The sequence below is a fragment of the Rousettus aegyptiacus genome, unplaced genomic scaffold, assembly GCF_014176215.1.
Source record: "Rousettus aegyptiacus isolate mRouAeg1 unplaced genomic scaffold, mRouAeg1.p scaffold_m13_p_9, whole genome shotgun sequence".
Lineage (NCBI taxonomy): Eukaryota > Metazoa > Chordata > Mammalia > Chiroptera > Pteropodidae > Rousettus > Rousettus aegyptiacus.
This window is the reverse complement of record NW_023416312.1, coordinates 46,427,814-46,440,389: the sequence shown is the minus strand read 5'-3', so window position 1 is coordinate 46,440,389 and position 12,576 is coordinate 46,427,814. Positions and strand designations below refer to the sequence as shown.

Below are 12,576 nucleotides of genomic sequence, written 5' to 3'. Positions count from 1 at the left end.
AGAGACTACTAATAAAGCTATTATAAACAAATACAGTTAAGTTTCAACATACAAAATCAAAGCACAAAAATCCATAGTGTTTCTATACTCTAATAATGAATTTTCAGAAAAAGAACTGAAAAAACAATTCATTTTGCAATTACACAAAAAGAATAAAATAACTAAGAATAAACCTAAGAAAGCATGTGAAGGATCTATACACTGAAAACTATAAGACACTGTAAAAGGAAATTAAAAAGACACAAAGAAATATAAAGATATTCTGAGTTCATGGATTGGAAGAATCAATATAGTTTAATGGCCTTATTACCATAAGCATTATACAGATTTAGTGCAATCCTCATCAAAATCTCCATGGCATTTTTTAAAGAAATAGAACAAAAAATCATCAGATTTGTATAAAAGCACAAAAGATGCCAAATACCAACAGCAATCCTTAAAAAAAAAAAAAAAAAAGCAATGCTGGATGTATAACTCTGACTAATTTCAAATTATCCTACAAAGTGACAATAACAAAAATGGCATAGTACTGGAAGAAAAACAGACACACAGAGCAATGAAATAGAATTGAGAGCCCAAAAATGATCCCCCATATGTATAGCCAAATAATTTTTGAAAAATGTGCTAAAAACATACAATGAAAAAAACAAAACCTCTTTAATAAATGGTGCTGAAACAATTGGAAAGCCACATGCAAAAGAATGAAATTAGACTGCTTTCTATCATCATATACCAAAATTAACTAAAAATGGATCAAGGTTATAAATATATGACCTGAAACAACAAATGAATTGCATAGAAGAAAACATAGGTACTAAACTCATGGACCTTGGACTTAGAGAGGATTTTATGAATTTGACCTCAAAGGCAAGGGACGTAAAATAAAAAAAAAAACAAGTGAATGAGACTGTACCAAACTAAAAAGCTTCTGCATAGCAATAGAAACCATCAACAAGGAAAAAGTTAGCTATCCAAATGGGAGAAGATATTTGCAAACTATGCCTCTAATAAGGGTGTAATACCCAAAATATACAAAGGACTCATACAACTCAACAATTTTAAAAAATCCAATTAAAAAATAGGCAGAGGTCCTGAACAGACACTTCTCCCAAGAAGACATACAAATGGCCAACAGATATATGAAAGGATCCACAACTTCACTAGCTATTGGGGAAATGCAAATCAAAATCATCATAAGATACCACCTTCTACCTGTTAGAATGGCTATTATCAACAGGACAAGTAATAACAAGTATTGAAGAGGTTGTGTGGGGGGGGAATGAACCCTCATGCACTGCTGATTGTAATGTACAGTATGGAGGTTTTTCAGAAAATTAAGAATAGAAGTACTATATGACTCAGCAATCCATCTTCTGGGTATTTACTCCAAAAGTTTATAAACATTTATCTGCAAAGATATTTGGTCCCTGATGTTCATAGTAGCATCGTTCATGGTAGCCAAGACATGAAGCAAAATTCCCTTTGACTCATGATTGGATAAAGAAGATTTGGTACATATATACAACAAAATATTACTCAGTCATAAAAAAAATGAAGTATTGCCATTTGAGACAACATGGATAATCTTGAGATAATCATACTCAGTGAAATAAGTCATACTGAAAAAGTTGAGAACCATATGATTTCATTTATATGTGGGATATAAAACTAAAGGCAATAAATGAATAAGACAAACAGAGATTCATGGACATAGACGACAGTTTAGTGATTACCAAAGGGAAAGTGAGGAAGAGAGAGGTAGATAAGGATAAAAGGGGTCAAATATATGGTGACAGAGGGAAATTTAACTTTTTAAATTTGGATGGTGAACACACAAAGCAATATACAGATAATGTGTTATAGATTTGTACACTTAAAACCTATATGTTTATTAACTAGTGTCACTTCAATAAATTAAAAAAAAGTATGGCAGTTCCTCAAAACATTCAAAATAGAACTACCAAATTATCCAGCTATTCTACTTCTTGGAATTTATTTGAAGAAAACAAAAACACTACTTTAAAAACTTATATATACACCTATGTTCAATGCAGCATTATTTACAGCAGCCAAGATATGGAAATAACCTATTTGTCCATCAATAGATGAACAATAAAGAAGATACATTATGTACATATGTGTGTGTACACACACACACACACACACACAAATATATATAATGCTACTTGGCAATTAAAAAGGAGATCTTGCCATTTGCGACAACATGGATGGACCTTGAAAGTATTATGCTAAGTTATACATAAGTCAGACAAAGAAAGAAAAACATATGATTTCACTTACACGTGGAATTGAACAAGCAAAACAAATGAACAAACCAAAGGAATCAACACTCAGATACAGGGGACAGTTTGGTAATTACCACAGAGCAACTGGGTGGTAAGGCAGACAAAATGGGTAAAGAGGGTCAATTGTATGCTGATGGATGTTAACTAAACTTATCATGATGATCAATTTGTGCTGTATACAAATTTTAAATTATTATGTTGTATACATGAAACTAATATGACATTGTATACTAATTTTGCCTAAATGAAAAAAACAACTTGACTGACATCTTATTCCATTCCTACTTCCTCCTACCTTGACTAATTCCTTCTTTCCTGCTCTAAAACACACATACATAAGCACTCAGAAACAAACACATGCAAACCTCAAAAATCTTTACAAAATAAAGATAAATAGACTCGTTTGGTACATTATTTCTTCTAAATTATTGCGTCCATTACAGTACCTGGCACATAGTAAAAAGTAAATATTTCTTAAATGTAACTAGTAAAATAATTATTAAAGTAAATGATGTCTAGCATTTGAGATTAGTCTCAAATTCACTTTTGAAAAAGAATTTTAAAATGTTGTTTTGAGATAATGAGACTTATTATGCAGATGAGGGAACACAATGGATAGATTAAAAATAATCAATTATACTAAAAATTTGCTGACCTAAAATAATTTTACATATTTTATGTTGTATTCTGTATGGTACATGAATTTAAGGGGAAAATTTTAACAAATCTCAATAAAAATGTATGTTTTTTTAAAAAAAGATTCCTTTGTAATGTTAGGGTAAAATTTGTCAATGCATATTAGGCAAAATCAGAAACCATTTTTTTATAGTTAGCTTTATCAAATCTCCTTTATAATACATATCATGATCTTCTCACAAAAATATATCACTTTCATTGCCTCTGTTATATTTATATTAAATAGTAACTATTTGTGGATGACCTTAGACCTCTAAAAATTTTAAGCTCTTTAAGAAAAAACGCTGTGTTGTTTATCTATTAATGCTCCATGTTTAACACAGTACTTTGTCCATAAAAGGAATGAAACATTTTTTGAATAAATGAATGAGTGGATGAATAAAGGAATAATTACAAATTAATGGTAATATGCTTCTTTTGAGCGTTAGACCAAAAGTAACACTGTGCAGGTTCATTGTGCATCTGTACATGAATGTGTGCGACCAATATGTGGTTTTCCCCAGTAATGGAGAGAGATTTTAATTGCTCCATCTATAGTTTATGTAGCCCATTTTTCTGTGACCAATACCATATATTTGCAAAATAGCTAGTTGAGGGTGGCTGCAATTTATGAGCATGGAACTAACTGTCCCAAAAGTCTTACAACTGTGCCTTATTTGTGTAGTATGAAACGTAGCTGAATTGAACAGCCATATCCTGATGTCAAAGTACACTAGAGCTCCTCTTGAATATCACAATTCAATCAACAATTAGTTGTGCACTTACTTATGTGAGCAGCCTTGTATTCTTAATGTGTTCTAATATGTTTTTCTTTTATTACTTTAGTTGCTACCCACCCCTTTCTAGGCATAAGAGAAATTCAGGATGTAGCAAATTCTGTTCTGATGAAAAATGATATAGTGGAGTTTAAGAAAAGGCTAAGAGTGCTGCATAAAATTCATTTGAAAATTAGGTAGAGCACTCTTCAAGGTTTAATCTTCTTATGCCACGTCTGTTAAATGGCAAATATAATCCAACAAAAATTCTGGACTAATCACTTGCCAACTTTTTTTGGAATTGTAGTCATTGTTTGTGGTTTTTAAGCAACAACTCCCAAATTGCAGCTAAACATAATTAACAATTCTTTCTAATTCACTGTAACTCAAAAGCAAGCCAGATCAATTCTTTGGTCATTAAAATCTGTAAAGGAAAAAGTACTCTCAAATGCCAAATATATTACAGAAAGAGATTAAAGTTGGCAGCAGTCTTCATTATTTTTTAAAGCTCACTAAGGTAATGTTTATAATGGAAACAAAGTTCCTTACTAGCAAACACCCAACATGGTATATCAGCAAACTAATGACCCAAATTCAGATAAAAAACTTTCTTCCCCTTATTAAACAAATATATTTCTCACCTATTTCTCATAGTGATATGAATATAAAATATTAATCAAAAATAATTATTCGATAATAAGTGTTTATGTACTGCTTGGGTTTTATCATGAGAGTTTTCTTTTAACGAGATTTATTGTTCTTCCATCAGCTACTAACAAAGGTATTTTCAATAAAGAAAAAAAAAATTAACTGAGTTTATAAGAAGGTTTCTGTCAGCCTGTCCTGCTTTCTTGATTATCTTAATCATCACTCTTACAATCATTGATATTTCAAAGTACAGGACCTCTTTGGCAACTTTGACATTAAATTTAGAAATGGAACACATCCAAACTTATGTTTTATAGTTTCATTAAGAAAAGAGGAAATACTTATCAGGTCCTGAAGGAGTGTTAAGTAAAATGACAAGGGAAAAGCAGTGTATCTGAGTATCTGATTATAATCTTACCCTTCAAACTTTCATGCATTCAGGGCCTTACACAATAAAATTTGCAATTAAAAAAAATAAGTAACAATTCCTCTGCCTATATCCCTCACAAATTGTTTACTTTCATAAAGTAACTCTTGCACAGGAAAGTAAACTATGATTACCCTCCACTTTTCCAGATGGCCAACAGTTTGCACTAGATTGTGCTACCATGTATCTTTTTGTGTGCTCTGCCCTGTGGACTTCAATGTGCACATTTTCTCCTCAGTATATAAGGTATTTCTAATAAGAAAGAGTTTAGGTTTGAGGGATAGAACCTAAAATCTTCTGACTTTCTGTATTGTAACATTGCCATCACATAAGTGAGTACTAAAATAAATTTTCCAACCTGATTGTGTATGTATGTGTGTGTGTGTGTGTGTGTATATATATATATATATGTACTCATCACATGGTACATATATATATATATATATATATATATATATACACATACATATATATGTATATATATGTATGTGTGTAGATATATATATATACATATAAACATATAATGTAAAACTTTCATATGTAACACTGTTTTCTTATTTTAATATATAAAATACCTATTTCATGAACATGGACAGTAGTTTAGTGGTTACCAGAGGAAAGGGAGAGGGAGGTAGATAAGGTTAAAAGCTCAAAAATATGGTGATGAAAGGGAATTTAACTTTGGGTGGTGAATACACAATGTAATATACATGTAATACACTTGAAATCTATATAATTTTATTAACCAATTTCACCCTAATAAATTTAATAAATAAAATTTAAAAATAAAAAATAAAATAAAATACCTATTTTAAGTTTAAAATGTGAAGTATGTATGTGTATAGCTCTCAATGCCTGCCCATGCATATACAGGTGGGCATGAAAAAAAAAAACGGAAAGCACACATTGAAAATTTCAAACAATATGTGTAGCTATATGCTTGTACAAGCCTTCGTTGCTACTCATAGGTATATTTTTCAATTTGTAATTATAAAAATCAATGGATCAGGATAATAATGGTAAGGCTAAGGCAGGTCTCACCAACTAAATATCATCACATTAAGCAATAGTGATGTATATTTTTAAATTAGCTGGCAAAGATTAGGGCATCAGAGAGAGATTGTGCAGCTAATAAAGTATACTTGTTTTGGTAACAGCTGTCTGAAATCTGCTTCAGTAAGTTTAGATCACTAAAGGCTTACGGGGATAATCTAAATTTTGTGCATGACCCAATTCGAGGGATCATTCTACTACACTGTTTGGGATGAACTCAACCTTGTCATGGCAGAATACAGGATTATACCCTAATTGAAGAGATGGCTTTGGAATAGATACCAGGTCACAGTTCCTAGACACATGAGACATGTGGCCACATCCAGAATATAAGCAAACGGAAAATAAAAACATTTCAACAATATTCTGCTTGCCACTTTGCTTAGCATATGCTGAATTTCGTTCTTGGATGAGGAGGGAAAGAAGAAACAGTATTAAAATCTCCTTTAAGGAGAACATGGTGTTTAAAACATGTACCTATTATATGACTGTACTGAGACTTGATAAAAGTATGTGTAACCTGAGTAGGAGTAATATGATGTAAAGAAGAGTAGAGTGAGGGCATAAAATAAAGCTGGACAGGAGTGCTTTGAATAGTAGTGTGGAGTTTGGCAATAGTAGGTATATGATATTTCATATATATTTTTAGATTATGTGTATATTTTACTTCTGGCAGCATGGTTATTTATTCTTGAGAGCAATGAGATCTCAAGCAAAAGAACTTCAGGGTTCTTACTATAATCTACAGGTAGAAACTGGTCATTTTATAGATTCTGTCATTTTAAGAGTTGACAATACAAGCCAAGACTAAGTATGGGTCTAGGACAAGGAATTAACTCTATAGCTTCTGGGGCTTATAACAGTCATATACAACATGTTATCATCAGGAATTTCTTCATGCTACTTCTATTTATGAATATTCTTAATACATGAGAGGCCATGGAGGATTGAAATGATGGCAGATGTTTTCAAAAACTTAGGTTTTCTATTTCTAATATGAGTAATAGAAGTGAATCAAACTGAGGCCTCTTCTAAGAGAACTTTCCTATTCTCTTGTCTCCAGTTAAAATCACCATGTTAACTGGATCTCTACTAAAGATCCAGTTAACTATCACCAGAACTGGTGATCTCTATTAAAACATTTTTATCTCCCTCTTGCCATTCTTCCTTGCCAAAGGAAAGCTAGACATAAAAGACTACGTATTGTATGATTCCAAGGCAAAACTATAGTAAGGGAGAGCAAGTCAGTGGTTGACTGGGGCTGAGATCAGGGGAGGGGACTAACTGAAAAAGTGATAGAAAATCATCCACATCTTGACTGTGGTGATTATAACCACATACAACTCTCCCAACTCATCACATGGTACATATAAAATTGACAAGATTTAATGTTTACAAATTATAACCTGATAGGGGATTATATAGAGAGCAATTGAAATCCATTAAAAGGGCTTAAGTTATTGCTTATGAAAATAATAAAGGGTATTTTTAAAGTATTGACAGTATTAACAAAGGGGAGGGAGTAGATATGAGAGTGTTAAAAGATAAAATCTATAGGATAAGTTAACAGTGTACTTGAGTGAGAAATTAATGATGAATTCCAGATTCCTGGTTTGGCCAAAACTGAACCACTTTCTCTGAGAAAGAGAACACAGGGAGAAGCATAAAATATTGAGAGTGAACACAATAAACTTGGCTTTGAATTTGTTAAAGTTAAGTAATATTATGGACATCTAGGTACCCAGTAAAGGGTTAATATATGGTCTGGAGCTCAGGTGAGAGGTTTAGGTTGGTATTCAGTCACTTCCTCCTAATTTTTTTTTTTTTAGAAATGATCAATTTTCATTATTTTGTTTTGGTTAATTTGTTTTTGGTAGTGCAAATAATTGATAACTTAAAGGGTAAGCATAGTGACAGTACCTCTGATTATATTTTTGCCACAAACTATGGATGATTCCCTAATTTCAAATCCTATTAGAACTATACAACATTAAAGTGAGCTGCTAAGGAGTTCCCTAGGACTATCATGGAGCTACTTAAAAATGTGAGTTACCTTCCTTAGCATATTATCATCATAAAACCAAACCTAATCTACTGTGGAAAAATGTGTTTGGTGGAATAAATGTCAACCAGGGAGAGAAGAGTGTGCATGACAAAAGCTCTGAAGGATCTACTCATAGTAATAATACATCTAAAGACTGTGATAAATCCTCTCTGTCACATTGGAATTTTTAAAAATGCATTTATATAAAAAATTATGAACTCTAAATCTGTTTAGAGATATAAGACGTTCTGTACTGAAAACAGGGGAAAGATAGCATCACATCATAAGTAAAGATCTAGAAGGTGAAATGGGGAGTAATCATGACTGACATAACCAATTTTCCCCAAATTCATATTCCAGTAACTTTGAGGTTTTGATATTTCACTTATCTATTTATTTTCTTGCCCACATATCAACCATTGTTAATGAAAAATTAATCACATTTGATAAGAATTAATAAACAATGTCTATAGTATAGGTCTACACAGTAGTGTTTAGTCAACTGGAATCCAAGATAAAGGCACCAAATATGCATTCAACATGAGCTCCATGCAAAATATGACATTCCACACATCAGATTTTCGTCCACATAAACTATGAAAAAGCTAAGAAGCTTTTCTAAAAACGGGTAACTCACATATTCAGTGTAACTTTCCAATCTAATCTTCCCATCTCTGATTCATATATCGACTAAAACTAACCACCTTAAAGTTAAAAAAAATATTATTACAATCTCATCTACTTTAAACATCATGAACATTTCATATAGCTGGTCAGTTAACATTTATTGGTACCTATAATAAGCAAAGCACTTTATTTGTCAAGATCTGCGTGAGATATGTAGAAATTTTAAAAACTGCACATATGAATTAGTAAAATCATAGAAACAAGAGAGTCAGTACACTCCAAACATACAGTGAGAAACACACACATTACTCTTTTCTATTGTCATTGCTGAAATTCTGGCTTATCTCCTCACCAGGGTTTACAGCAACCTCTAATCAGAGCCCAAATTCCAGACACTACTCACACCTACCTCCCTGCTCCAGTATAACCACCTATAACTGCCAGATAAATCTGCTTAAAATTTCTATTCTGTTATCCCCTGGTCAAAAAGGATTAATTGGCTTCCTACAGAGTAAAGTTCAAGCTCCACTTTGAAACAGGACGCTCATGTAGTGTGACGTCAGAAGCATGGTAGCAGGAAGAGTTCCCTTGATCTCTCCCCTTAAAATTACAAAAAAAAAACCTGAATGGCTACAATCCAATAGAAGATACACAGCTTAACACAAAAACATTTCTGAGAGATCTGTGCATTGAAGCATCTGAAGGTATATGAATTGAGTGAGCAAGGGAGGACCAAAGGGAAAGGAACAGAGGCAAATACCACTGATGCAGCCCAGAGTTCCTTGTGGAACTAGACAAGGGAGAAGGGAGGAATCAGGTTGCAGTATGCACTTTTTATAGCCCCAAGTATTTCTGCCTGAATGATCAGCATTTACTACTGGCGCAATCCAACGATCAGGGTAGAGATCAGGACAGAGACAGAATACAGAGATGCGAATCTATGTTCCAGAAAGCAGTCACAAAGTCTGGCCACCTCCCCCTACCCTCCCAGTTAACAACAGACCACGGAGGAAAATGCAGCAGTGAGAGTTGGGCTTCAAAGCAGAAAGTTTGCAACCCCAAGAACTGAGGAGACAGCTTCTGAGTGGCGGACTGGTCCCAGTGACAGGGGTAAAAATAGGAAGGTGTGAAAGCCAAAGCTTAGCAGTCTCCATTACTGGTAGAACAAAGGCACATTGGCAGCATCTGCTAACCCACTCCATCCATCCCTCCCCCCATTCAGGATGATCTTGGAAGAGGAACCTGGGGAAACCCAGGCAGCACAACACTGACTCAAGCTACTAGGGCAGCATTGGGAATTCACAGACTTTCCGGGGCTTGGAACCTCATTGCCACCAAATTCTGCCGCAAGGGTGTAGCCTTGGGACTGAGGTAACCTGGCCACATAGCAGAAATCCAGGAGGCCTGGGCAGTGCAGGATGCTTGTGTGCTACCTACTGGAAAACAAAAGAAAAGCCTTTTCTTATGAATCTCCTAAAGAGGATTTGCATTTAATAATAATAAACTTTTATTTAAAAATCAGAGTGCATTCACATCAATGCTTAAGCGGAGAAGTAATCCATTAAACACCATAAACAACCAAGGTGGCATAGCACCTCAGAAAGAAAATTAAAAATCTCCAGAAAATAAACTTAAGTATATAGAAATATGCAACTAAATGACAGAGAATTCAAGTTTGCACTTCTGAGAAAACTCACTGAGATGCAAAACTCAGAGAGGCAGTTCAATAAACTCAGAAACAAAATCAATGAGCAGGAATACTTTACCAAAAAGATAGAAATTTAAAAATATATCCAAACAGAACTCTGTAGCTGAAACTCATTGGAAGAAATAAAGAATGAAATAGGGAGCTTAGGAAATAGAACTAACCAAATGGAGGAAAGAATTAGTGATATCGAAGACAGAAATTTGGATATAAAACAGGTGCAAAATGAAAGAGACATTAGAGTGAAAAAAAGAAAGAACTCTTCAAAAATTATCTGACAAAAGAAGCAATATAAAAGTAATGGGTATACCAGAAGGAGAAGAGAGGGAGAAGGGAACAGGGAGCCTATTCTAATAAACAGTCTACAAGAATTTCTCAAACCTATGGAAAGAACCAGATCCTTGAATTCAAAAAGTAAAGAGAACACTTAATTATCTCAATCCAGAAAGGCCTTCTCTAAGACACGTTATATTAAAACTATCAAAAATTAATTACAAAGAAAGAAGCCTCAAGGCAGCCAAGAAAAAGAAGACAGTAAACTATAAAGGAAAACCCAAAAGATCATCACATTTTTTAGCAGGAACTCTGCAACTTAGAAGGATATGAAATCAAACATTCAAACTATTGAAAGAGAGCAATTACCAGCCAAAAATAATATATACAGCAAAGTTCTCCTTTAGATATGAAGGAGAAATAAAGACCTTTCAGACATATAGAAGCTGAGGGAATTTTCTACCAAAAGGCCTCATTACAGGAAATACTAAAGGGGGTCATTCTTTCTAAAACAAAAGGATCAAAAAATACAAAACTATGGGTAAGATAACAGACAGACAGAAACAAGAAGTTGCAACCCATATTATGAACAGGGTATCATAAACTTAAATATTACATAATGGTTAAAGAAAGTAAAAACATTTTAAAAAGAGATGAAGAAGACAATAGCTACTGCAATTCAGAAATGAACTCACAGTATAAATTGGGATAATTGAACACAACAAAAACAGAAAAGAGGAAGGAGTAAGGGAAATGGAGATAGGACAAAGGCAGAAGAAAAAGGAATACTATATATATGAATCTTTTTTTTACATAAATGTAATGGTAACACACACACACACACACACACACAAAATCCAGAACTAAGACACACAACAAAAAAAATTTAAAAATAAAATAAAAGAGAAAACAGAGAGAAAAATCATAGAAAATCACCAAATTAAAATAACAGACAGAAACATGAGGGCAAAAAAAAAATGAAGACATGAAGCTATCAGAAAATAAAGGATAAAATGGCTATACAAAAAACTCATATTTCAATAATCACCCTAAGTGAAAATGGACTGAATTCAGCAATAAAAAGGCACAGAGTAGCAGACCGAATCAAAAAAATAAAATCCAACAAAATGCTGTCTTCAAGAGATGCATCACAGCTGCAAGGACAAATATAGACAATAAATGAAATGGTGAAAAACAAAACCCCAAGCAAACAGCAAAAAAACAGGTAAAAACATACTCATCTCTGAAGGAATAGATTTCAAGATACAAACGGTAACGAGAGAGAGGATAGGTACTTCATAATAAAAAGGGGACGATAAATCCAGAGGATGTAACACATATCAGCAAATATGCTCCCAGTCAGGGAGCATCAAAATATATAAAGCAACTGCTAACAAAACTAAAGGGGGAAACTGACAAAAACACAATTGTAATAGGGGACCTAAATACCCAACTGTCAGCTATGGATAGATCATCCAAACAGAAAATCAATAAGGAGATATCAACTTCAAATGACATATTATGTGCACTAGACATAATCAACATTTACAAAGCCTTTCATCCCAAAACACCAGATTACACATTTTTCTCTAGTCTCATGGACCATTGCCAAGGATAGACCATATTTTGGGACACAAAACTAGCTCAAAAAATTGAAGAAGATTGAAATTATACCAATCACATTCTCTAACTACTGTACTTTGAAACTGGAAATCAAGTGCAAAAAGAAAGCAGGAAAAAGCACAAATATCTAGAGATTAAAAAACATGCAACTAAAGAAAGACTGGGTCAAATAAGAAATAAAAGGAGAGTTCAAAAGATAAGGAGTCTGGCTCACATGACCTAGCACACAACTTCAGTTCAATTAGATGCCTTGTCACCATCCTATCAGAGTCACAATGTGGTAATAGCTCACTCTGGAGGCCCGGTCTGCTTTAAAACAAACCTCTGCAGAAAAGTTTGGAGAAACATGGCTAAGTGAGACATCTTCAGATCTCTCACCTTGAAATAAAAATAAGCTGAACATCTAAAACTCAACAAAG

At 33.4% G+C, this 12,576-nt stretch overlaps 1 protein-coding gene across 11 annotated transcripts in view; it reads right to left on the bottom strand.

Annotated features, from left to right (window-relative positions):
• Positions 1–12,576, bottom strand: part of DACH2 (dachshund family transcription factor 2) — a 667,650-nt gene that overhangs the window by 342,309 nt on the left and 312,765 nt on the right. The window lies entirely within an intron of this gene.